This window comes from Rhododendron vialii, chromosome 1a, assembly GCF_030253575.1.
Source record: "Rhododendron vialii isolate Sample 1 chromosome 1a, ASM3025357v1".
Taxonomy (NCBI): Eukaryota; Viridiplantae; Streptophyta; class Magnoliopsida; order Ericales; family Ericaceae; genus Rhododendron; species Rhododendron vialii.
The window spans coordinates 15,838,604-15,865,959 of record NC_080557.1 but is presented as its reverse complement, the minus strand read 5'-3'; the positions used below and the strand labels follow the sequence as shown (position 1 = coordinate 15,865,959).

General features: G+C 38.4%; 1 pseudogene; it reads right to left on the bottom strand.

Moving 5' to 3' along the window:
* Window positions 1-798: 798 nt before the first annotated feature.
* Window positions 799-27,049, bottom strand: LOC131328802 (DNA ligase 4-like; annotated as a pseudogene).
* Between the last annotated feature and the right edge of the window lie 307 nt (window positions 27,050-27,356).

Sequence of the window (27,356 nt, the reverse complement as noted above, 5' to 3'; positions counted from 1 at the left end):
AACTATGCAGAAATTCAAGGATATAATTGACATTCACTTACAGACTGTCGATTGCAATTCGGAAAGGAAATGAGCAGTTTGTCCGTAAAAATCAGGTAGCGCCTTCGGCACAAACTAGAAGATTGCCTGGAAAAGATGAAAAAACGGGTATAGCCTCCGGCGAGGAAATGAAAGATTACCTAAGAAAACTGGGGAAAAACTTGCAAAACTCCTACAGAAACTGGAAGAATCTCCTGAAACATCGGGAAAAAATTGGGCACAGCCCCTGCATGAACTGGAAGATTGCCAGGGTAGAGCTTCCAGCAGGAAATGAAGGTCACCCGGAAAAACTAGAAAGAAACAGGCAAAAATCCAGCAGGGATTGTGAGAATCACATGAAACGTCGGGAATAATCGGGCAGAGCCTCCGGCAAGAAATGAAAGAAACTCGCGAAAAGTTGGCAGAAGTTAGACAGGGTTCCTTCTAGATCATCGAAAAAATGATTGGACAGTTATTGGTTGATTTGTAGCGATAGTGATATGCGTATCGCCCTATCAAACGAATGTAGCTTTGTAATCATAGGAATGAATTTATCTGCTGTTGGATTGAAAATGCTCAAATCAGATGTCTATGATAGAACACACGCTTTTTGAGTAATTCCGCATTTGGAAAAATAGCTAAGAAGCTCCACTATTTACCTTTTTCAAAACAACGTGATAATCTCTCTCAATGTGCTTAGCCCTCTCATTAAAAACAGAACTAGATGCAACGTAGATCGTCGCTTGATTATCACAATACATGTTCACGGCAATATACTTTACACCAAAACATATCTCCTAAAGGATCACACCCAAATGCTATTTCAAGTAACAAGTTTTTTTTTTTTTTTTTGGTACATCAAATGTAAGCGTAGGTGTGGTACCCATCACTTCCGAAAAAGAGTACTGTCCCACACAGCACATCACTATCTTTAGGGGAACCGCACTTATATCGGGACCGAAGCTAAGATCCCACCACGTTTGGGTGGTGCAAGGAGTATGTTTAGGCTGTTTAGCCCCAGTGAATATGGGCACTTGAACCTGGGAACAAGATTCTAACCAAGAAAGACAGATTTACACCAAGTAAAAGATAACAAAGCTCTAACCAACCCTAATGACCGAAACACCCCCTACACTGCTAAATACAAAAAACAAAAGATAACCATCCAACAACTGAAATTTACAACCCTGGAAATTCTTCTATACACAACTGATGTGAGGTACAAGGTTTCAATACATTAACTTGGGGCAATTCACCCATCCCTGAGTAGCTCACCTGCGACATCTTTGTAGCTGACTCTCTTTTTCTTCTTCACACTATCTCCTTTGTTATCTTCTGGTTGCTTCCCTTCTTCAACAGCAGTATCTATACCGTCAACTTTCATCATCCCAATGCTCGGTATCATATTTGTCAGCATAAATTGAGCCGGACCAACCATCACTTCCAGCTTCTCGCAGTCATGGACTTTACTTCCACTTGCTGATTCAATTCCCTGAGCTTTGCCAACCCACTCTCCTCGTTTGCTATCTTCTCCAACCGCATGTGTATTTACTATTCGCCTTTCTTTTGATAAACCAGAATCTTCTACTGTTGGACTTCAGTAATCTCCTATTTCCATTTCAATCTCTTCCGCAATGCCATTCTTCTTGGAAGACGGATTCACGTCAGATTCATTTCCATGTACGGTAGTAGACTTTCTGGGACGTCCCCGTGGTCTTTGAAGTTGGATGACACTAATTTTCCTTTTATGTCCATTCGTGATTGTAGGTCTTCCTCTTTCCCTTATTTCATCTTTCCAGGGAGAGCTCGAAAGTCTTGAAGAAGCTTTGCCCTTTCTCTGTTTTCCATCTTTGGTGGGAGGAGATGACATATTCTGCTGTTCACCATTGTCCATGCAAGACGAGTCACATTGACTAGGATCTTGCTTCCTAGACAAGAAAACCACAGAACACAAGTTACATAAATAGATATTACGTGCTTCTGACTAAAGCAAATTTACAAGACAGTAAATCTAAACTACATAAATTTTAGACAACACACTGTATTAGATGGAGACTTTTGCTCATTAATGACACAATGATTTGTCTGATTTCCAAGAACAAATATGTTAAGACACTCGGAACTGCACACCACATCAAATAGATGTGGAAACAAGCATACTTGTGACAAAAACAAATTTTGCAAAAGATGTAATTAGGTACAACTAGCAGTCTAATTTGAACAAATATTAGTGTGTGGAAGTTTGCGGTTTCAGAATTTGTTAGTTGAAACAGCAAGGAATTTTCTCCATCAAATTATGAAACTAGACGACAAACAAAAATGAGTCCTCTTAGAAGTAAGGAATTTCTGCTTGACCTCTCTTTAAGATCTCACAAGCAAGGAATTTTCTCTATTAACTTCCAAGACTTTTGCATACATTTGATAAGCATAGGTGGAAGTTTAGGCACTAGATTTATGAGCATCAGCAAGGAGATATTGAAACATCATCACATCACAAAATGCATCCTTCCTACAATCATCCGGTGACCAAATGATAGACCTATTAAGCCGACAAACAACAAATTCATGGCAAACTATAGCGTGAAGAACATAGTAACTAGAAAGCATCAATTGAAACCAAACTAAGCTAGTTATAATCATTATATGCATCTTACACATTACTTGACAATACAGGGCAAACCTTTACTGCTCTTTTTCCCCTCCAACTCTACTAAGGCTCACTCTTTCTGGGAAATTCGTTGAGAAGTGCAAAAGTATCTGCCTCTATCTCTGCGAAGTAAACCTAAGTTGAAAACACACTTAACTAAGAAGTCTTCAACTCATTGAAATATTTTGTTATTTAGCGATCCGTATGCATGACCTACTGCTTAATAAGTTCCACAACCTACTGCTTAATAAGTTCCACACAAGGTAATCAGACTGACTTTAAAAATTGGGCAACTTTGACTATGCAGTTGTTTACTACAATAGAACTCAAATGTGAAATCATTTCTGCCATTGCTTTACCCTGGACTGCTCTAAGTGCCCTCGCCTAGCCTTGATCTTATTACTTCAAATTGCTCATGGCTGTGTATTTGTAACACCCTGTCCCACGTCGGAAGCCTACATGGATAATCTTGGGTATATAACAAACCATGTGTGCTACTACTAGTAACTTGGGCTTAAGCATTTTGGCCATGTGGTGTGGCATGTGGATTTATAATTAAGGTACCGGGCCAGTAGTCTACTTGGGGTGTTACAGACTCACAGGTGATATCATAGCAATTTCTGTACACAACCATGTGGGCCCTAGACTTTGGATTTGGTTTGGTTTGATTATTTTAGTGCTAAACCCCTCGTGAGGACACAAGGCTATAAAAGTGGGGCGATTGTAACACCCCGTCCCACATCGGAATTCTACATGGATGATCTTGGGCCAGGAGTATGTTTGGAGCGTTACAGGTGGTATCAGAGCAATCCATGGGGCTTAAGCATTTTGGCCATGTGGTGTGGCCTATGGATTTAGAATTAAGGTACTGGCCAGTAGTCTGTTTGGGGCGTTACAATAATGCCATTAGTCTTCAACCGTAATTGCAAAATATTTTCATCATCAAATGCAATCATGCAAAACTTATGAAATTGATGACATAGCCATGGAGTGGTTAGACAAGTCATAGGCTTTGGAAGCCTACACCAAAGGCTAAGGATAGCACAAGCATCAAGAAGGCTTTTTGGTCCAAAAATAAGTGTCCTTGGTAGTTGGTAGTTCAAGGGTCATCTACGGTAGTTTGGTAATTAAAAGGACATCATGAATTAAGTGTTTGCATTAATATTCATTGATAGTTAAAAGGGTGGTCATCATGTATTTAGTGTTTGCATTAATACTCATCTAGATGCATTAAACACATGCTAGTAGGTTCAATGTGCGCATATATCTAGGTTCAGCCTCACATCTTTTTGGATGTATTCATTAATTAGGTTCATTTCATTTAGAGTACTAGGAATTCGAAGAGTCTTTCCCATGGATTATAAATTGAGATGTAATCTTTCATTTGGAATAGAGTTGATTAATGAATTGAGTTTACAAGTTTAAGGCCTTCGTAATTGGGGTTTGGGCTGTGGTCCTTCCTTGCAGAAACTGCCTAGCCCTTGCGAGGGTGAAGCACATCTCTCCTTGCGAGGGTGAAGCACATCTCTCTCTCTCTCTCTCTCTCTGATTATAAATTGAGATGTAATCTTTCATTTGGAATAGAGTTGATTAATGAATTGAGTTTACAAGGTTAAGGCCTTTGTAATTGGGTTTTTGCTGTGGTCCTTCCTTGCAAAAACTGCCTAGCCCTTGCAAGGGTGAAGCACATCTCTCTCTCTCTCTCTCTCTCTCTCTCTCTCTCTCTCTCTCTCTCTCTCTCTCTCTCTCTCTCTCTCTCTCTCTCTCTCATTTCTTCTACTTTGCGCACTTATTCAAGCAATATTCTTATTTCCCCACCCAAAACCACCACGATTCCAGTTGCAGGCAGCGATACGCTAAGGGTTCTAAATCTGTCCTACATCAGAAATCCATTTGAAACTTTACATAACTTCCTATGAAGTTCCTTTAGTAATATGATCTCAAAGGAAGCATGCTCGTGTGCCATACCACTTATATACAGGATATTCATATTACCACTCTCCAAACCTTGACTCTTCCAAGCTAGTGGGCTTGAAACTATATCTTTCCTCTTGCAATTTCTGTCCCTTGTTGAAGCAGTCTTCCAACCATTGAGATCCAACAACATGCAAGGTTCTTCCACGTATAACATTTACCTCAGATGACAACAAGCTGTACAATGAGAGGGAACAAAGAGCAAAAATACAGAAATATTATAAGATGGCCTCTCAATGCAAATTGAGCTTATAATTCTGAACATAAAAAACAACGGTAATCCATAACCTGAAATTGAACCATTTCTCATCATACAAATGTATAAATCAGTGTACCGACAAGTGAATGTGCAATGCGAGGTGTTTTATCGCTTGATGTATTGAGGCGTAAGCATTTAGAATTCTAAGTTTAAGTCTAATAGATTCATAAATTTATTTGAAAAGATTAAACTGAAATATAAAACCTCTAAACCTACAAATATATATATATATATATATATATATATATATATATATATATATATATGCATGCATATACTGTACACCAATTTTTACAATAACAAAATACCCAAAAAGGTGTGCCTTCACTTCAAGCAAAGATTGGCAGGTTGAGAGAGAGGGTGAGGTTGTGAAGATCTATAGGCCACTGGCCACGCCGTCCCAAAACAATATACACCTGACAGGAAATATGTAAAAATGCACAAAAGGTGCACCTTGTACGAATGTCTCAAAGATCCAATTGCTAGGGACCTTCCAACTTGACATTCGAAATAGAAAGCTGTAGAGAATCCATAACATGTAGGCTTTTTGAGGATAAGGCACAAATTCGAGGGCCTTGAGGCCTTTTTTGACAGCCTAGCTCGAGGCGAGCCTCAAGTTAGCCTTTGAAAACATTGGTTGAACTATAAATATACCAAAGCACAAGAATAATTTATAGTTTGTGTGAAGGTGATGTAATAACAACTACTGTAATCCACCAGTAAGTATAATCTTAATAATCAAACATTTATGTGAAAAAGATGTAATAACTAGGATTGATATCAAATTTTTCACTACAAGAGATTAGGTAAGGCAGAAGAAAACATAGCCCACAAAGTTCAAATTTCATGTTTGTTCGGATTTCTTTACTTTTGTTATTTCGGGCCTCATTATAGCAATGAACTTAGCCGCAGCAAGTACACAACTTCTACTGGCAAACCAGAACCTCCATCAATGCTCAACTTAGTACCGTTAAGCAGTCCCCAAAGCTTAAGCTGTTAGGATATGAACTCAACAATGTATATCAAACTATTCAACATCCTCCCTCACGTGCAACCCCGTTTTGCACGTGGAGATACAATTTTTATACATAGAGCGAAACAAAATATAAAGGGGCGAAGTAGAATGCAAATAGGAAACAAATGCAAATAGCGAGACAAGAACCCAAAACCTCTTCCAACCTGAGCTTTGATACCATGTTAAGTCTCAAAAGCTTAATGTTTGAAAATGGACCCAACAATGTTTTTTGAGCTATTGTTGGCAAGTACAAAGCAAGGTGCACAGTAGAACGGCATTGATTTACTGCATAGCATCCAGCCTAATTGATGACGATCATCAATAGGCAACCTACACAAGCAGATTGAAGCAACGAGCACACCCTAAATAATTCCTAAATTCTAAATTGATGACCTCACATAATCCAGTTAAAATGATTGATTTAAGCATGCAACTCGTGGCTGTAGAAAATAACCTCATTCTCAATTTCATCATATGAGGACTAGTACCATACCCTCTCAATATTGTACTGAAGTCCATGTTGAATCCAAATGGAGATATGACAACTAAATGGGTAGCCTGAGAAAGACTCTTGCTGACTTTGCCACCACACATTGAAATTTCAAGCTTCATCCTCCTCACCGCCAGTTCGTCTAAAACTTTTGAATCTGAATTCCTTTAAAACGAAGTAAACAATTTTCATAAAAGTAGGTCCTTTATACTAGGTAAAATACAGTCCACTCGTAAGAAGTTGAAGAACCACACAGAGAATCTTACAAAGTCTGAGGTAAAGAGTGGATGTAAATGCAGCAACCATGAAAACAGGACCATTTATCCCTTGGACAGAATTTCCCTTTGTAGTAGTCAATGGTCTTGGAATCTTCTGAACTACTTATGTTGCTTAAGTGCTGAAAAGGACACAGTTCCACAACATAGGAAAAATAAAATATGCATAAAAATTATTACGAGCTTTGTGCAGAGAGATATGATCCTACTTATTCAGCATAGAAAGCTGAAATTGCAAAGCCTTCTCCAAATTCCTTACTCTCTGTTCTTCCATTAGTTAGACACTTAATATGCTTACAACCCTATAAATGAAGATACAGGAGGCCAGTCCCCTTGTTAAGTCTACCTGTTTAAGGTCTTCAATGTTGAGATCCGAGTAGTAAGGGTCAAAGTTTTCATCGAGTTCTTGTTGCAACTTTTTCCTTGAAGAGTCGGAAAGGAAGAGGAAGTACCTTCAAGAGGAAGATGATAGCAAATATCTTTATGTGTAAAGTTGCAAAATATTCAATTAATGAGCCACACCAAGGCCAGAGAAGGAAATACTAACTTTGGCTGCAATGTGAGGAGCTTTTTCTGTGAATGACAATCCAAGAGCCAAGAGTAATGAATAATATCTCCACGAAGTTTTGCTGCCTCAAATTTGATCCCTGCACGTGTTCATTTGAACAAGCATGATGAAATAAAACCTGAAATGGCTGGAAGAAGGCAAGGTGCACCCTGGATTGAAATCGACAAGTTGCATTTTCCAGGGAGATACTTTAGAAAGATTCTCCATTGGTAATAGAAATTAAAAGTATCTAAATAGGGGAGCATATGCGAGAAGGACCAAGGAGTTACTAACTTACTACAATTTCTCTTCTTTCCCTCACAAGAGGAATAGACGGCATGCTAAAAGTCTAGTAGGGAACTGTATGATCTTTCCCACTATTGCTGATGCTTCATATGCTAACACTTTGATGTTGAAGACTGGAGATTCCGAAGGTGTTTCAAGTTGTTTTTCTGCCTGGGCTGTCTATGAATTAGTCTGTTGCTAATTTTGGCCTATTGTTTTGGCCTTTTTCTCTTTTTTCCTATTTCTCTCTTCCAATGCATTATTGGAAGTTTATTTTCCCTTTTTCCATGTATCAATATCATGGTTTAGGCTTTCTTTTTTTCTTGATGTATCCTTATCAAGTTTTTAATATAATCTTTTTGCTGATCAAAAATAAATTTCCTGTGATTATTCATGGCGAATTCATGAATATGTGGTCATGTTTTTAAAGTTTGATTTTCATGGTGCATTTGTAGGAATATTTCATAAAGGAAAATAGAAATAATTGGGATTTGATAATCTGCACATTCAAAAATTTGGAAATTTGAAATTCTCCTATTATTTCTCACTTAATTGGAGGATTGTGATGTGAAACGGAATCCCTTTAATTTTTCTTCAATAAGGTTTAATTTAGGAATCAAGAAGGATTGTGGTATTCATCCAAATCCCTTTAATTTAGGAATCAAACAAGCAATAAATATATATACACACACATATTCACACCTTAATAACAATAAGGGGTAACAAGGGTATTTCACACATTGAAAAGATTAAAACATAACTGTTCAAAATGACCAGGATGAATACTTACGTGGGATGAGCTATGAGGATGGATATTTAAAAACTCCTAATAAAAATGGTGATCATAATAATAATCATAACAACAACAATAATAGTAATAACAACAACAACAACAACAACAACAACAACAACAATAATAATAATAATATTATTATTATTATTATTATTATTATTATTATTATTATTATTATTAATAAGAGGTAAGAGCTACGGGTGCCTGTTACATGTCCCATTCCTTCCTCTTTCAGTTTAGAGGTCCCATTAGCCAGATTGAACAAAAAGAAGCAGAAGCAAAAAAATATGGGAATGGAAGTCCATGTACAGAGAGAGAGAGACCTTTACATTCAGATGCAATGCAGTGAGTAACTGAATTGTTCAAATTCATGGAGAAAGTTCATCCATTCTCCGCTACCATTTTGTGCAAGGAATCCAGTGAATGGGTTGGAGGCACGTTGACAAAGTCTATAGATGTCAAGGAAGAAAAAACACTACATAAAACACTTAAAAAACCTAAAGGTGCCAAAGTTATTTAGTGACAGCATACCTCTGAAAGGATCACATCTCGATATGTAAGTTGTCACGGCATACATAAACCTTAAAACACTAAAATGTTCATCCGGTTCATCAGGTCAAGTTGACCTGGTCAGCAAAAGTCTCTAAACAACTTATGCACATAAGATACACTATTGCAATTTTGAGGAATCTCTTAACAAATGTACATTATAGTAACACATACAAAGGTTTCCATTCATGACAAATTTTGTATAACTTATTTTGTGCAGAACTAAGAACTATTTAAATCCACATGATTGAGGATACAAAACACCATGTCTGAAAATATCAAGGTCGCTTCCGTTACGTAAGAAACATCAGTCTGAATGAAACGAGGAGAAACAACAGAAACTCTCTTCTTCTCTCCTTTGCGTGATAATTTCATGCCTCTTAGTTTATTGTTCTGCACTTCTCCACAATCAGCCCCCCTCTTTGCGGTGCCATTGCTTGAATCCACCAATTCTACAAAAGCTGCAATTGAGGAAATAAAACATACTAACTTGTAAGAAACATGAGTAAAACCTAAAGTAACCAACCGAATACTTTTAAAAACAATCTTAACAGAAAAAAAAAAAACTAAAGAAAGGAGGCAGAAACCCATACACAAAACCATTTGAGTTAAATAAAAAGATTCAATTATGGACAATATCACTTTCACACATTTCATCAGCTTACATTGCACATCAAGACATTCATGCCAAGGCTTGTCATATCTCACTCTGTCTATACGCGGATATCTCAAGCTGTATGGAGCAGCAAATACCTGGGAAATGAAACAAATATGACAATGAGTATGTCAAAGAATGTGATATCAAACAACCAAGCTGTGTGGGTGAAAACCGCATAAGCTTTCTACGACTGAACTAGAAATCTTTGTGTAGTTAATAAGAAGAGAACAATCAAAGCCATCTTCTAAGACCATACCTCCGACCTTATTGTTCTAATATCACTGGTAATAGATAGAATAATTGATCTGCGAAAAATAATAAAGTAAAAAGAGAAAAAAGGTGAACAATGTGATCTTTTATAAAAGATTTTCTCATGCTCAAAAAGAGGAAAAAAGAAGCTCACTTTTCAGGGTTGTCAATCCAAACATCTGGTCGCTCTTTGGAGTTATTTGTAACTGCATAAAAACTTGGCGGTGCCTTCTTTGGGTGTTCGTTTCTCCTGAAAAGTCAACTGTTCAGCTTAATCTAGACTGTAACAGCCAATAGGACATGTAAATGTTCATACACGCAAGCAACAGATTCACTCCTGAAAATATTTTAAATAACATTTTATGTTTTGACCATATGATGGCTCCTTATGGCTTTTTAAGTGGGAGTCGCTAGTGCAAGTGTGTTTGGTGCAGCTTCTTCTTGCAGCGTACGAGGGGAAAAATATGTCAGTTAAGCTGAAAAGCAGCTGATTGTCTTGAAGCTGGAGGTGGAATGTTTGTAGAATGTGCTTATGGATCATTACTCATTAGCATCAAGCTTGGAGTAAGTTGAACCAAACATGCCAATCTATCATTTGCCCACCCCAAAAAAATGCCTTTCTAAGCTAATTGCAACCTGCCTAATGTGAAATTGATTGCATATTGGGCCAAACTGAGGGGCCTAAAAAATGCACAAACATGGCTTCAAAGACCACTGTCACAACTGATTTAGGACCAAGACCACAGAGTAAGTGCGAAGGGAGACCTTAATATACAGAGCAGTCTTCTTTGTCTCCATGGCCTTCTGAATGCGGGTAATTAAAGAAAACACTACATAGACAACACCTTTATCTAAATAATACCTGAAAAAAAGGCTTTAACTTAGTGACAACAGCGTCAAGCTCTTCGTCAGAAAGTCCAGTTCCCACCATGCAAAAAGAAATGAATCTGCAACAACATAATGCGGTCAGAATCATTTGAAGATTGACAGACTTCAGAAAACAAAAGGGTACATACATATTCTAAGTGCCGTGCAAACAATTAAACTCCACAACGTGGGTTACTCATAGTCTAACTTCCATCTATTACATCACAGAAAACCTTCTGGACGAGGTTTTTTAAGGGAGGGACTGCATCGAAGGTCCAAGTTACGAGGCAATTTTGTCCAGTTCATTGGAGACAGTTGTCTCAGGCCCCAACGTATTTGCATCCTACGGTCCTACCTGAAAGCCCATAGCACTGGTGACGTCTCTGGATAAATGCAAAGAGGATGTAATGATCTACATTACATGGGCTCTTCTAAATATTCAAGTACTTGTCTCGGACACTGACACGACTCTATGTCCGGAATTTGTGTGGAGGGCCAAACCCGACCCATGTATTGGGCCAAACCTATATTGGGCTGAGATGAGATAATGAGTAAACCAAACCCACAAGACGAGCGGTGGTGGGCCATGCCAAACAGTCCACCCGTTGAGCGACGCAGGTGTAAGCCCAAGGTCTGCGTTCCGGTAGGACGGTCAGTGCCAACGGTCAACCCAACCCAAAGTGCCAACCGCGTGATGACCCGAGAGTCAGTTCTGGATGTTTCTAGAAGAATCTCGATTAGTGTACATGGAGGCCATGTGATGGCCAGACGTCACTAACTGAAGCGGTTACGCGTGACTCACAGGCACGGCTTTACTTTGGGAGCAAGTACGCACTGCCTACAAACACCAAAGGATAAACCCTAAGCAATGTACGACATCCTGAGTCTACAGTACTTACTCCTTCTCCACTCACTAACTTGAGCGTCAGAGGGTCGTTTGGCTGGTCACAGCCCTATGATTTGTTTTGCAGGTTACTCGGTGGAGAAGGAAGGCGGACGGGTCTACCCGAGAAGAGCTCTCAAAACCACCACCCACAATGTGTAGTTGGACATTCACCCACAACCAAATTTTGTAACTCAAATTTACCAAAATGTATGCATACAACTATGTTATGTACAAAAGCTTGAAGGCAGCTAGTAAGCTATATTTATCCTAAAAAAAGGAAGACATACCTAAGGACTATAATATTTGGCGTGTCCTGGTATTCTTTCGACAACAATTACAAAAATCAGGTTACTTAGGTCCATACCCAGACCCGAAATCCGCATGGCTGCACCAACGTCGATGTAACATAGGTACTGCTGACAATAGGATATCGTAGAACAAAATCAATTGGAAATCATCTTCCTATCAACGTTAAGGATTCATTGATTGCCCCTTTGTTTGGGCCATAGAGCAATTTATTTCGTTTCGATCCCTATGATATAGATCCTTCATTTTGTTAGATAGCTTGATATGCATTGTTGGGCCTATTTCCTAACAGCTTATGCCTTGTTCGGATCATAACATGAAAAAAAAATTCCAACTCCAAAAACACTCTTACCCCTACTTTCAATCATTACTATCATTTCTCCCTCCTCCCATTACACCTATCTTCAAGTATTACCCTAATTTCTCTCACCACTCATTACCCCAAAAATCCTTTCCAAATTTTCCAAAGTTGTCATCCGAACACAGCATTAAGCTTTTGGGACTACTGGTAACTTAACATGGTATCAGAGCTCAAGTTCCAAGAGGTCTTCGGTTCAACTCTCTCTGTTTGCATTTATTCCCCATTTTCATTCTGCTTCTCCATTTTGTATTATGTTTCGCTCTATCTATCAAATTTGGCGTGCAAGCGTGGTTGCATGTGAGGGAGGGTGTTAGATAGCTTGAAGTACATTGTTGGGCCCAGTTGGGGGCCGTACGTACAAAGAAGAGGAGGAGCTTTGTCCCACAATGGTAAAATATCACCTCCAAAGCTAGTATATGAGCCTGGGGCAGGGTTCTAAACCGTGGTATCGAGATACGTATCGTCATCACTCATTCGATTGTATTATGTTGATATTTCAAATTATCAGCCAATTGAGTTGAATGTCTCAACCTAACCAACACGACTAGTACCCTATTTCTAATCTACCATATGGATATGCTAAACCATGTCGCTATCCCTTTAAACACCAACTATTGAAACATCCCATGCACCAATATCCAGTAAGGAATACAAGAAAAACCAATAATAAGCAAGACCAATGTTAACAAAAGTTGATATGTAAATCGAAGACATGGACATGGTAGCACATGGTTCAATAGAGCTCATGGCCTTTTATACAAAATTGGTTACAGTGATTCAACCATTATTGGGGGAAGTTATTACCATATTCAATGCTATTCTGAGTGTTCTAGTGCTCTCCCACATCAAAGGAAGTTTGGCAACCATGATTTCTCCCACATGCTCAAGTGAAACCACTTTGGCCCCGTTCTGCTAAGGTTCTTATTTTTTAAGCACTTATTTTCCGTTTTACTAGACTGGTCATTCTCTCACAATACATCACCTATACTTTGAAAAATAATTACTTATTTTAGTTAGTGAAACGGGGCCTTTATGACAAGATTATCATAGATAGCAGCCTTGAAACTCATCCCGAAGTAAATTGAGAGTAAAGGTAGGTTAAAATTCTGAAAGACCTAAAAAGAGCATACAAAATGAAAACAATAAATAAACACAGTCCCCAAACTTCATTTAAGAAAGGCAGCTCATTCCAGTACGTCTACAAAAAAAAAAAATGCTTACCGGCTAGGGAATGTGTTTGGGCTTGAACGCACTACAAGGCCCACCAGAAATTGAGCCACCTTCAGTACCACAAGGACACCAAAAGTCAACTTTAGCCAAATTCAGGTATATAAAGAAATCGATAAGTCATTTAGCGGAGTGGTAACACTCAGAAAACTTTATCGCAAGGAGAAGGACAAAATGCTCACCTCTCCTCCACGACACCCAGACCTGTAGTATCCTCCTATGCAAAAACTCAAACGAAATATGAAATAAGGTACAAACTATGTCCCTAACAGTTTCAAGTAAAAGAGAGGTTAAAGAATAGTAATCAGATACCTATTATAAGAACATCTAAATCAAAGCCAGCTCGAACATACTAAGGCTTCAACTTTAACCACTTCCCACTTCGATCCCCTAGTTCCCATTTGGAACCACAGTCTTTTAGCACAATACCTTCGTCTCTAAGACAAAGAATGATTTAGGTGAGGACATACTGTCAATCAATTTCTTCAACCAGTGGACAGAATTCCGAAACTAATTATCACAACCATGTGAATCAAATAGAACAAACAATAGTATTGGACAAGCGTACGATGTTAACAATAACTTGGGATGTGACAAGATCATTCTACAAACTTCTCAATCGAATTCCAGGTCTTGGTAATAAATAAAAAATCGAATTGCAAGCTACAAGTATTTGACTGTTCGATGCTGAAACCAAGCAAATGCAAGAATCATGCAAGGGAAACACCACAGACATCCCCATACCATTCCGGTACATGCATTCTGTTCTTACACGTCACTAATCAGAAAATAAAAACAAGCCTGATTGGACAGTCGTTTATCACTTTGATGCGACAAGGCCCACAAACAGAAAAACTCTCTTGAAATTCTCACCACAAAAGCCAAAATAGCAGGATGCTTAGACCTCCTCTCTCAACCTCAAATTAATTTTGACAATATTTCAAGAAAAAAATTTCTTATTACACCCAGTTTCGACGACCATAAAGATGAAATCCTAGGGATATAAACAAAAAATAACCCCTTTATAACAGCTTAAGCGTTTACATGAGGGGGTTGTGAATAACTCAACCTGGCATGAGAGTTTGAAATAGATGATATATTCAAAGTGTACCTGATAATTAAAGTACTTGCACTTGTTTAGCCCACTTATGGATGAGAGTTTAACAAGACAAGATGGGCCATTTTTAAGATATAATACTCCCTCTGTCCCTTTTAAATGTCAACTATAGGAATACGTACATTTTCAAACCCCCAAAAAAAGTATTTTCATATAATTTTTTTAATTTTTTTTGCACCAAATTAAAGTGCTCATTTAGTGCAAAATAAAAAATATATGGAATACATTTTTGGGGGGGCTTTGAAAATGCAAGTATTCCTATAATGGACATTTAAAAAGGGATGGAGGGAGTAGTAAAGTTGGCTCTCTCCAATAGTTTGAGCTTTAAGCCGAGTTGGTGGCCAACAGTTCAACAAAAGTCACCAGCAAACTCTATTTGGCTTGGGAACAAAATTGGTCTTCCTGTACAACCACGACTGTCTTACGATAATAATGGGGAAACATTCCAAACCTTCAGGAAAAAATGTAAGGGTATCCCCTAAGAACTAAGGGACACTGGCAAGAAACTCAGCGAAACTATTCCTAAAGTTCATAGACTCTTCAAAAAATTGTTTCTATACTTCTAAAAATTATAAAAAATAATGCCTCCTACAAATGTATAGGATATGATTTGAGATATTTTGATAAGGCATAGGGAAGTCCTTGGAAATAATTTACACTTCAAAAACCCTTTTGAAACATATCACTAGAAAGGAGACAGCGGAGTGTTGAACTCAAAAAAACCCAATACGATTTCACTTGATAGTGCTACCTTTGTTGAACTTTGATCGACTTATCACATATCACAGTTTCAGACTGATCTGCAGTTGCTGTGGTCAAATTCTAACTTGATACCCAAAAAAGGATATCATATACAGTTAAAAGTATCTTTATGTGGCCTACTATCCACGGATGCCCAAATAAGTCTCAGGCGATCTATAACCACCCAATTAAATAAAGGTACAACAAAGTAAACAGTTTTCAGACATGTTTTCAACAGCTTCTTTAAAAAATCTCTCTACATCATCAATGTTGTAAGCAATAACCGACCAGCATGGTTCCCCTGCATGACAAGTACAACGTCGGCAATAACGAGCAGAGTAGAGCATATTTTCACCGTTGGCTTTCCAACGATAGGGCCCTTTCATTATCACTAGGAAATGGAATAAACTACTGCTAAAAAACATATAACTACTTCCTAAGCAGTGACTTAACTTTAGAACAAAATTTATAGTTAGTCTAGCGAATCCAACCGAAATAATCTACTTTTCACGATGACATTACTACACACTGCTCTGGTATAACACTTGAAGCCGCTGCACACTTTTATTCAGGAAGCATCATACCAGTAATAGTGAAAACTTACATGGATTCTTGAAGTGCATAAACAACTTTGGGTGGAAAAACATAGAAACGAGGAACTAAATCATCAGATGAATCGCTTGATACTAGGGCGAGTTTTCAGAAACTGGAACCCAACCCTTAAAAGCCATCGCAACCGAACATCTCACCACATCTTTAAAATCTCACAAGATAACATATTCCCAACGTGCCTCAAGACATTGTCGAAGTACGTTAATGGGCTCTTTGAAAGAGACGACTCCTTTCTCTCTCCTCTCTCTCTAAAAGGCATTCCCCCCCCCCCCCCCCCCCCCCCGGTCTTCCTTTCTCCACCTTATCTCATCCCTCTCCCTCTATCCGTTCTCTACCTCCATCCACCCTCCTGCTTCTGATCTCTCTTTTTTCATGTTATTCACAAAATGAACGGCGTACTGTTTCAGCGGATTGTGGCGGGGTTTTGGCCGATGCTTGTGAATGATTACGAGTGGGCTTTTCCAGATCTGTCTTGTGTGTGCTGATTTCGGCCGACGGGTCAACTTTGGGGTTTCTCAGTCACCAGTGAGTGGTATTGGTAAGATCCGGTTTCATCCGTCTCGATCCTCCCCTCCCTTTATTTTCGTTCCCCTATCTTGATCGGCAGATCTGTTTCTCTGCTTCCCCATGGCTGGCTTCCTCACTTATTGGTTCTCCCTTGGGTTTTCCGATGTGCTGCCTAAAGGTGTGTGTGGTAGTCGGCCGGTGTGGTCTCCCCCACGGATCTACTATTGAGTTTTCCTATGTTTGCTTAACGGCTTAGGTTGAGCATCCACAGCAGTGGCTGATTTTTGGGTTTCGGTTCGCTTAGTCGATGGGTTGCTGGAGGTAGCACGGTGGTTGTCGACTGGGTGGTCCAGTGGTTGGTGGTACATGCTCTGTCTCTGTCTGGTGGCGGTGGTGGAAGAGGGTGGACGGGGGGGATCTGTTGATTAGGGCTAGGTTTTGGGTCTTCTTGGTGTGTGGGCTTTCACTGTTTGATCTGGGTTTTAGGCCCTTAGTTGTATTTGGGCTTATTTGGCCCTTAGGTGTTTTTGTGCTTCGTTGTTTTATCTGGGCTTCTTTGGCTCTTTGGTGTTGGGACTTTGTCCCTTATGGCTGTTTTCCAACTCTTGGTTGGACCCCTTTCCCCAATAATAATATTTCGCCGTTCAAAAAAAAAAAATGGGCTCTTTGAAATGGAATGAAATAACCACATCAGACACTCGACAGTTTCGTAAGGATATGGGGTATGTGTCCGATCTGGTTGGACAATCACGTAGGAAGCATATTCAGTTTTCAACTTTAATGCCAAACTAGGCATAAGACTCAGATTATGGATAAGAGTCGTAAGACTCATCTGGAGGTGGTCAACCTCAGGTTTAAACATACTTGGTGTGAGTTTGTTATAGCCAACTGCCCGTGGTTTAAGTTTTTATAACCTATAACTCATAGATCGTTTCTTATCCAAATTTGAGAATTGGCTGAATTGAAATTTCCTTGCCTTATTTGATAGGCAAGTTGTAATAAGGGATGAAAAAGAGGCCTAGTGGCTAGTAACTCTCTTGAGTAAGGTGCATAAACTCTGGGTTGTTACACCATGGTGCAATGGTTAGGTAACAGGCTAGTTACAAAACTTCTAACAGCATGAAGCACCTATGTTACATGAAATCGCGTGCAGGTGCTGGATATGAGTATAAGTGTCGGATTCACCTAATTTTCATGTTAAGGATCCGGAACACTACAAAATTCATAATTTTTGTAGCATACTTCCTTTATTTTCCAAGGAAAATTGTGTTTACAAGGCGTCATAGACCATTTTATCCAAACTCACACCAAGTATGTCTTCTGCACCGGGTACTAAAAATATTCCAGCACTGTACCAGCTATTTACTAGAGATCGCAAATCATCGCTTACCAGAAGGCCGATGGTCATTAAAACCACCACTAGGAACCAAAATTTCCAACCGACCCTTTATAGGCATAACAACTTTACGGAGAAGCTCCTGCCGCTCTTTCAAGCTTTGATGAATAACACTTGTGTCTCCAACATACAGAATGTCAAAAGCAACATCTAGCCATATCTCAAGTTAAGGTAAACAAAACCAAGGCATTGTCATGAGTGCAAGTTTAAACTCCAGAAAATAAGACATTTCATTACTCATACTTTTACATCATCTGAAACAAATAACAGCATTGAAAATCCAGGCAACAGCTCTATGCGGAAGAAAACAATAATCAGAGAAAGGATACAGCACAGCTGCACCAAAAGAAAGTGCAAACTTTAAATCTATAAGTAGTTTAGAAAAAACACAACATCACAGCCATTGTACAATAGCAAACCTGTCTGTCAGTATCAAATCCCTCCTTTGCTATCTTGGCTACGAAACAAGAAATAACAGACCATATAACCAACTTGATTTTCCAAAGACCTCAAAAAGTTAAGATGATAACAATTAAGGAAAAAGTATCGACCTATCTCCTGGTTTGAACCAAACTCTGCAAAACGGTTCATAGTTCAATCCCAAACCAACATCTCACCATCAAGTATGCACCTGAGAAGAAGGGCAAAGCAACGAGAGAGAAAAATAGAATAATGGGATGATGCTTCCATATGGACAATACTATTAGATAGCTTGATATACATTGTGGGCCCATTTCCTAACAGCTTAAGCTTTTGGGACAATTGGTAACTTAACATGGTATCAGAGCTCAACAAGTGGAGAGAGGTCTTGGGTCAAGTCTCTCTATTTGCATTTTCTCCCCTCTGCATTCTATCGCAATATGTGTTGATGTTTGCATCTCCACGTGCAAGACGGGGTTGCACGTGAGGGAGGATATTAGATAGCTTGATATACAATGTTAGGCCCATGTCCTATTCCTAACAACTTAACCTTTTAGGACAGTTAGTATCTTAACAAATACATACTCCTGAAGATGCAACACCATATCCAGAAGTGACCACCACGGAAAGGAAGGATACAATCAGCAAGTGTTCACTTGCAAATACTACATTTAGTATGAACATGATAATGATATAGTTAGTACCTGTGAACAAGAACATTTTGCATTATAACATCTGTCACGGAATGCCCATATTCAGGGTGGTCAAGAAAGTTCCTGCATGAGTGCCATAGTTGTAGAGTACATCTAAAATCTTCAGAGTTGTTAAAATGAAAACAGTTCAGTTGACAGAGATCCATCACATACTTGGTCTACAAAAAGAATTCTCTTTTCTTAGTGGGTACTCAAATTCCAGAAATGGAACTAAAGGCAACCAATGCGAATAAGGTCCTTGCTTCAAAGGGTTCAAACTTTGAAGAGAAGCAGCAAAAAGAAGGCAAGTCTAGAAGCCATTTGCATCAACCCTTGGTTTAATAGCATCAAAAATCTGAATGAAAGTTCCGAAGCTCTGAAAGTATGTAAAGATCATCCCCATTGAGTTAAAGGCATTACACCAGTGTGAGAATCCTTACACCAACTTGGACTAGGATTCCTAAATAGGAACGAGATTTTTCACTTTTCTAACCTAATACCCTATCACATACCAAAAAAGAGCAAGAAAAGAAAAAGTTGCTTAACATATGGGTGAACCCTACAGTTCATGCCTGAAAACTCCAAAATTATGGAATAACCTGACCAACAGAACTATATCAGAAATAAAATCAAACCAGATTTCAACAGGTTTGCAACTATCAGGCAGCAACTACCTCGAGAAGAAGTGTATCTCTTGTCCATTTTTATGGATTTGAATGCGGTCACCATCAAATTTGCACTCGATGACTACTTCCTTCCCATGAACCTAGACGGAAGCAAGAAAGTATAGTCAGCAAAATTGTTCAGTGGAGCTAGGACACTGAATTGCGTGAACAAGCCACATATTTCAAATGAAAGAGAGCAAGTAAATAAAAGATGCATGTGAAAGAAAAAACAAATGGGCGTTAAGAATAGAATCCGTAATTCGTCCTATTATGAAGTTCCTAAAAACTGTCTCTACAACATCATCATCATCCTAGTTTAGAAATCATAACGCATACATATAAAATCAAGGATATGACTTTTAGATCATATTCGATTACATTGAACTAAATCAAAAGCCAAATCTTTTTCCATGCAGTGTTTGCATTACCAACTCTCATAGCTAGTTGCGGGCACATAGGTTTTCCAACTTCGATATCCTAAATTGCAATGGAAATTATGTCAAACTATCAATAGCTAATCCAAACTATGATAAAGGCTCATGGTAGCTACATATGTATCTACATACGTTCTTCCACTTTCATGCATCCCATCATACAACATTTGACATTTTCCTCCAGGACATATAATTTTGTCAATAAAGTTTAGACAAATCTACGTACATACAATATGTTCTGTGTCTCTGTTTTCATTTTTTTTTTTTTTTGAACAGCCTCTGTTTTCAATTGTTACCCATTCCTCATAATTTGTATCAATAGGTATTCTATTGAAGAAATGTGTCAATATCTATCCATGTTTATTTTCCAACTTTCCAAATGCTGCACATCCCCACCCTGTGGAGTTCTTCTAGCAGATTTATGAATGGGAAAAATGTCTAAAGAAATAGACCAATGTAGGCAGTTTGGTTTTGGTAGGCATTGGGAAGCAACCATGGGGGAAGAATGTCTGCTACTCTGCTTTAACTATGTGATGCTACTACCATCACGTTACAGAGGGATCAGTCCAGAGTTACTGTATGGCACTGAAACAAACTTGCTTATGAAGTATCCCCACAAAAAAAGACCACCCAAAACCAAACTATTAAGTGAACCATTTTTCCATGGAGGCCTAAAGCGATCTGCAGTTTCTTGCTCAATCTTAGTGCTCAAACTAGAAACTGCACTCCCAAAAATGTATATAAAGATAACTCCATCTTCACTCCGATAAAAGCCTAGGAAACAAATTGTTTTCCAAACATAACTATCACAGGGAAATGAGCCATATGTACTTTCGATTGGCTTTATCATTTTGCATCGGCAATTTCATTTCGAAGGCTGTAATTTCCTTTTTAACTAAGTTGAGTACATAAGAAAATTCCATAATTTAAGAATGAAGATAGACGCTGAACTCTTAACTTGATGAAACAGAAGGAAAACATAGATAAATCACTATGCATTGCATCACCGTACAATTTAGATTTTGTTATCAAGGTTTTGACATGTTCTTTTTCCATTAAAGCCCTAATGGTCAAAGCTACACAGCTTTCTTTGACCAAATGTGTGATACCCCAATCCCATATTGCTGGGTTAGGAGAAGCATGAAGGATATATAATGGATCACCCGTTACTACCAATTAACTTGGATCAACCACCCGTGTATACCACGGGCCGAGTAACTTGTTAGAGCCTAACAACATGGCCTAAAATACTTAAGCCCAAGTTACTATCCTGCACTCCTCTTCTAACCCACCAAAGTGGGATTAGGGTGTCAAAATCCACAGCATTCTCATTGCGCCACACATGGCCACCAGCCTTCTCCTAGTGGCAATGCTGTAGTACTCAGCTCCCACCATGAAGAGCGGGGCTTTTCTCTGATAAAATTTGTAACAACCCACCCTCCACTAGCCCAATAACTTGTTGGAGCCACCGAAAAGCTTAAGCACAAGTTATTTGGAAGTAATGCGTTGTCCATTATAATTATGTGATTGGGGCCTTTAGAATTTGCATTCAACATTTTAAGATTGTAAACTTCGGGATCTCTCTGCACATGGACTGCACGTAAATTCAACATCCACATAGACTTCACAGTTGTTTTTCACGTCCGAATCCCTAATGGGGTTTCTGGATGGACGTTGTTGAACAGTTAAAAGTACAGGATCCAATTTGCTTCAATTGAAATCTAAATGAAACAATGGAAGGCTCCCCTTATAGTATAGACATTTAAAATGATATTACCCGTAATGAAGAATTAGGGCCTTTAGGTCAACAACCCAAGTCATGTAAATCATAGTAACCCCTACTCTCCGCATTCATAGAAGACAAAGTTAGGGCGCAAAGTCGACATTGCACAGTAGAATGTCATTAGACAATGGAGAATCTTCCATATGTGGTAAAATTTAGTGATATCCCTCCACTATCCTAGTAGTTTACGAGATGATAAGACTTGGACAGCTAAAAGGTAAATAAAGAAGGTTAGAATCGCAAAATAGCTCAATTCTAAGCATTTTTTATCCAAAGCAAAACATAACTTGTCAAAATATAGTCTTGACATCCCAAAACAATAAGAGACAGCTCAGGAGCTCCAAATTAACTGCAGCATAAAGAAATGTATCCCAACTTTAATACACATGATAAGAAACATCATGAGAGCATGGTTGAATAACAAACCTCCTCAATAAAGAGTGAACTACGTGATATTATCTACTACAATAAAAGGGCAAAGAAATGGACAGAATTTTACCCTCACAATGAAGGCAGAATAACACGTTTAAAAGTTAATAACACCAGACAATACATCTGTGGCAACTGGCTACAGGATTCCCATGTTAAAAAGAACCACTCCAAGACTTGAACAAACCTGGCGTTTATGCCGTTCATTTCGATCTCTTAATTTTTCACATACTAGCTTCAAGTCACAGGTGACATTGAACAAGTCTTCAGCATCAGGATGAAATTCATGAAGGGGGAGAGCAGAGAGAGAAAGTGAAAAGACAAAAGTTTAATTGCTTGAACATGTTAGAAGGGCAACACCGTGTAATCATGATTACAAATAGGAACAACCTTTCAGAATTATCATTATAATCCACCTCATTTCCTGTGCACTAGTTTCCTTGATCAGATCAGAAAGAACAGAAATCTTCTCCGCTCTGCTTCCACAATTGGAAAGTGTACTACACGAAAAAAAAATAAGCTAGAAATCAGCGTGACGAGAACCACAATTTAGAAGGATTTCCGACAAAAAATACTCTCTTGAATAGACTAGGAAATAATACGGTTACAATGCAAGGCAACAACTACATGGCATTTTGAAACATTTTACTGACAAGTTTTTGCAGATCTGGAGAAGTATGTTCCTGGAGTAATCTGTGAAACCTGCATTCGGCATGGTCTATGTCCTGGCAACAGTTATAAGGGACTCACTATTGTGTGAGAGGTTGGATCAAATGTGACAAGCTATTTACACTGTAAATTGAAATAAATTAATTTCTCAAGTGCTCAATGTTCATCGTGAAGGAGAAGAGAATAAGAGGCTTGAAGTCCGGGACAGGGGGAAGGGTCAAAGAAAAGGAAGAGAGAATTAGTAGGAGATTCTTCAACAGAATTCACTTAGGTGAATAACCTCCAGAAATTTTGGCCAAGTAAAACCATACTTATTCATTGAATGTGTAAGTCCATAAGCAAATTACACATAAAATCAGGTTATGACTTGCATGAAACATTAATATTTCCAAGTACAAATTGGGTCTGGAAAGTGAATGGGTTTTAAGACTTTGAAATTTCACAATCAGAAATTTTGGAGATGAAAGGTCCAATTGAGAAAAGTACTGGAGTAGATACCCTATGAAACAATCAATTCGAGAGACCGTAAGTATCACGCCTTTTTCTCCCTGTGAGCATGCATTGCATCTTAAACAAATTGTACATATTTTATCCCCTAGATCATGATTCAGTTCAGGGCATCCAAAATGTTACTCCCAGATGGTTGACCATGGGCAAAGTTCTCTTTGAATGACAACTTCACAAAAGTAGCCGATTTATTGGAATACTGTTTGGGCCATTGAATTGTACTTTTAAACAATTTAGGAAGTAGAGAAAAACTGAAAAGGTGATGATCAACTTTTAGATTTTCCAAACGAAGGTACACAAGTGGGACTTCCAAAGACGGAAAAGAACTGCGTCTGGCTACACGATTTGAAGCTGTTTACATAGCCATAGCCTACTCCTTTACAACCCCTAAGTCAAAACATCAGAAAAGGCCATTGACTGTTAGCAAAGTATCAGCATACAACAAAATAAATGGTATTCAGACGCCAAAGACGCATGGAAATCTGCTCTTGATCAGTAACTAACTCCATGAAAAGAAAAAAAATCAGTGGGTTCAAATTAAAATACAGGGAACTGTATAACAAGATCAACATTCCAGAACCACCGACTCATAACCACCTACAAACATCAGGAGTGGTTTACCTGTTCTCGCTTGACGCTAGACGATCAAGCAACTCATTTAATCCCATAATGGTTAGTACACCAGAAGTCGAGCCCTGCCTGTTCTGCAACACCTGTTAATGAGTAACAGGGAACAGATCATTGTGATAACCCCAACAAATCCAGTGGACGGATTTCAGTTCTAACTTTGCCGACCAAGCTATCTTTATTTAGTACCTACAAAATAGCTGCCTGCGACACAACCACCTTCAGTCGTACATACCATAACCAATTTATTTCTACAAGCAGGGATGGAACTCGCTAAATTTTCATGATTATTTCAAAGCAAAGGACATAAGAGATTAGTTGCAGGAACCTCCTATGTGGGTGGCGAATCCACCTCGGAACCTCGCTTCCGTGCTCCTTCCTGGGAACCTCGCTCCCATTGAGGAACCCGCTCCCAACTAGGAAAGAACCTCTTAGGTGTATAAATCCCAAAAGAAACAAAAATAAAAGAGAGAGACCAAATAATGATAAGATATTATAAAAATATTAACTTAAATTTGCTCAATTACTTGATATAACTATAATATTACTTAGTCACTAAGACAATCTTTGCAATTAACATGAATGACGCATAATAATATTTACTTGCATTACATATATTCATGTATTATTGGTAAACGCTCCCCGTCTCGAAATAGGAGCTCCTATAGTCCTCCGCCACCGATCTCGCTCCCGCCCCAGCTGGAATCACATATTAAAATTATAAATATTTTTGTGTTTTGCAATTTAAGTGGTAGAATAAATAAAAAAAATTGGACATTTAACTATATTAAAATACATAAAAATATCTATAACTTTTATAATTTTTCCTAACGCTCCCAACGGCGCTCCCACACTTCTATGATCATTGCTCCCCCGCTCCCGCTTCGTGCAACTAAGAAGTCTAAGCATAATAAGAGTTTAATGCATATTTTGGTTGAACACAAACCCTCCCTTTCACGAACCAAACCAAGCCTTATGTCCCAATCACTTGGGGTCGGCTACATGAATCTTTTTCCTCCCTCTCACGAGGTAAAAAAAAAAACACATAAAAAGGTATACTCTTTTTCTCTATCCATCACTTACTAAAACATATCAAATAACATGCAAATATAAGTTTTTCTTTCCTCCTGTTGATTAAATAATTTAAATGTACCCTTCATTTAGTGTGATGATCTTTCAAGTATTATCAGAACTGTCATTATTTTTCTCTGGTACTTTCGAAAAAATATTATCAGAACTGTCATTAGCAAGAAACTAATCTCGACTTATTTGATTTGTATCAATTAACCATGTCAAGGCCTTAGAAACAAATTAACCATGTCAAGGCCTTAGAAACAACAAGAAGAGGAAAAGGAATAGAGGAACATTTGAATAGCTAGCCAAATCATCGTTTTTAGGTTTGATTAATTCAAACATCGTCTATTTGTAAATGAGCTAATCCACATTTTGTCTATTTAGATGAGCAAGATTCATTCCAACAATCGAAGAAAGTATAATAAACTTATCAATGAACGGATTCACTTCTTTTTCTCTTTATGCGTATTGAACACAAAACATTTAAAGTTCGACAATCATGTGTAACGAACGAAGTGATCAAAGAATTTCAATTATGTCTTCAAAGAAATGCATAAGATACAGCTTTTATATTGCCCCATGGTACAAACAAAAGAGAACATGCAAACAATCTAGTCGATGAATTACACAATTTCTAGTTGCGCAATGCACATTTGCAATAACCAAATGGCCCAAAAAAATATGTATAAATACAAAGAAATTGATTTGTGCACTTCTACCAAAAAACAAACTAGTAAAATGGTAAAACGATAAAACGATAAATTCAAAGGAAAGAGAAAGCATATAAAAAGGGAGCATGATACAAGGACAAAAGTTTACATATCCCGACATAGGTGAGAAAGCGGGGAGGTGCACTTCACCGAATAAGTGACATTCCACAATCTAGGGATGTGGTGATCAAGGTTTAAAAAATGCTTTTGGGACACATAGCAACAAGGTTTTAAATAGCTATAGCGGGAGTCGCTAAGGAAATAAAGTCCCACATTGCTTAAAAGTGGAATGGGTGATCACTTAATAACCTTTGGGACCTTTCCACTTATTGTCAATTGATTTTGAAATAGATGTAAAGTTTTCCGCATGGTATAAGAGGGTGAACATTACCCTCCTTCTTATTGGTTGAAATGATATGGAGTGGTTGAAATGATATGGATCCCACCACAAAGTGATGTCATGTTTACCAAAAAGTGTATTGCATGGTAAGCATGACATCACTTTGTAGTGGGATCCACACCATTTCAACCAATAAGAGGGAGGGTAATGTTCACCATCTTTTAAGGAGGGTGAACAAAATTGCACTCCCCATTCCACCCCATATTTTAAAAATTTACAATCCCCAATCCCGCAATGACAGACAAGCAAAAAGGCTGCACGATGATAGACCCATAAAGAGGCTACATGCACGTGAAGGGGAATGCTAAGGGAATAAAGTCCGACATTGCTTAGGAGTGGAATGGATGATCACTTAATAACATTTGGGACCTCTTCACTCTTTGTCAATTGGTTTTGAGAAAGATATAAAGTTTTTTATGGGAGTGTCAAATGATAAGTAGCGGGAATCGGGTGTAGCACCTCAAGAGGCTGTGGCGGTCCAAGTAGCGGTCGATATTTAAACCCTTCTCGGTGATAACAATAACAAATGCGAGGTAATAAAAACCACAAAAACATAGAGATAACTAGAAACATATTAGGTGAGTTACCAAAAATAAAATATAAATATTAGATGAGCATAAACTGGTTCGGACACTTGAGTTATAATAACAAATCAAGATTTGGCATATTAAAACCAACCTCGGCGGCAACGAGGGCGAAGTTCCCGGCGTTGGGTCCGGTTTGGGGTCCGCCCTTCCGCCAGTTGAAGAGGCGGCGGGCATCGTAGGACTGGCGAGACATGCCGAGGGCATCGACGAGGCAGGTGGCGAGCATTTAATACTCCACCGCCAAAGGAAGAAGTAGAATCCTCGTTTTTTGTCGAAGTACAAAAGGGGGGATTCGAAAACCTGTAGTGCATGGGTGCAGGGGCTCGATCACAGCCCTCCAATAGTTTTATCAACTATTCGGATTTAAAATGAATTCTTCGTGCAAATTATTTGGTATACTTTCGGAGTTCCGTGTAACGTTATTATGTGGTATTTTTCGCAATAAAATAGGGGAGTGATTTTGCCTGTGGCAAAATTAAAAATCAATTCTCATCAAATATCATTAACACATAATGTGAGTCATTCTTTATCTCTCAATCACCTAACAAAAGTATATGGTAATGTTTTTATCGCATAATTT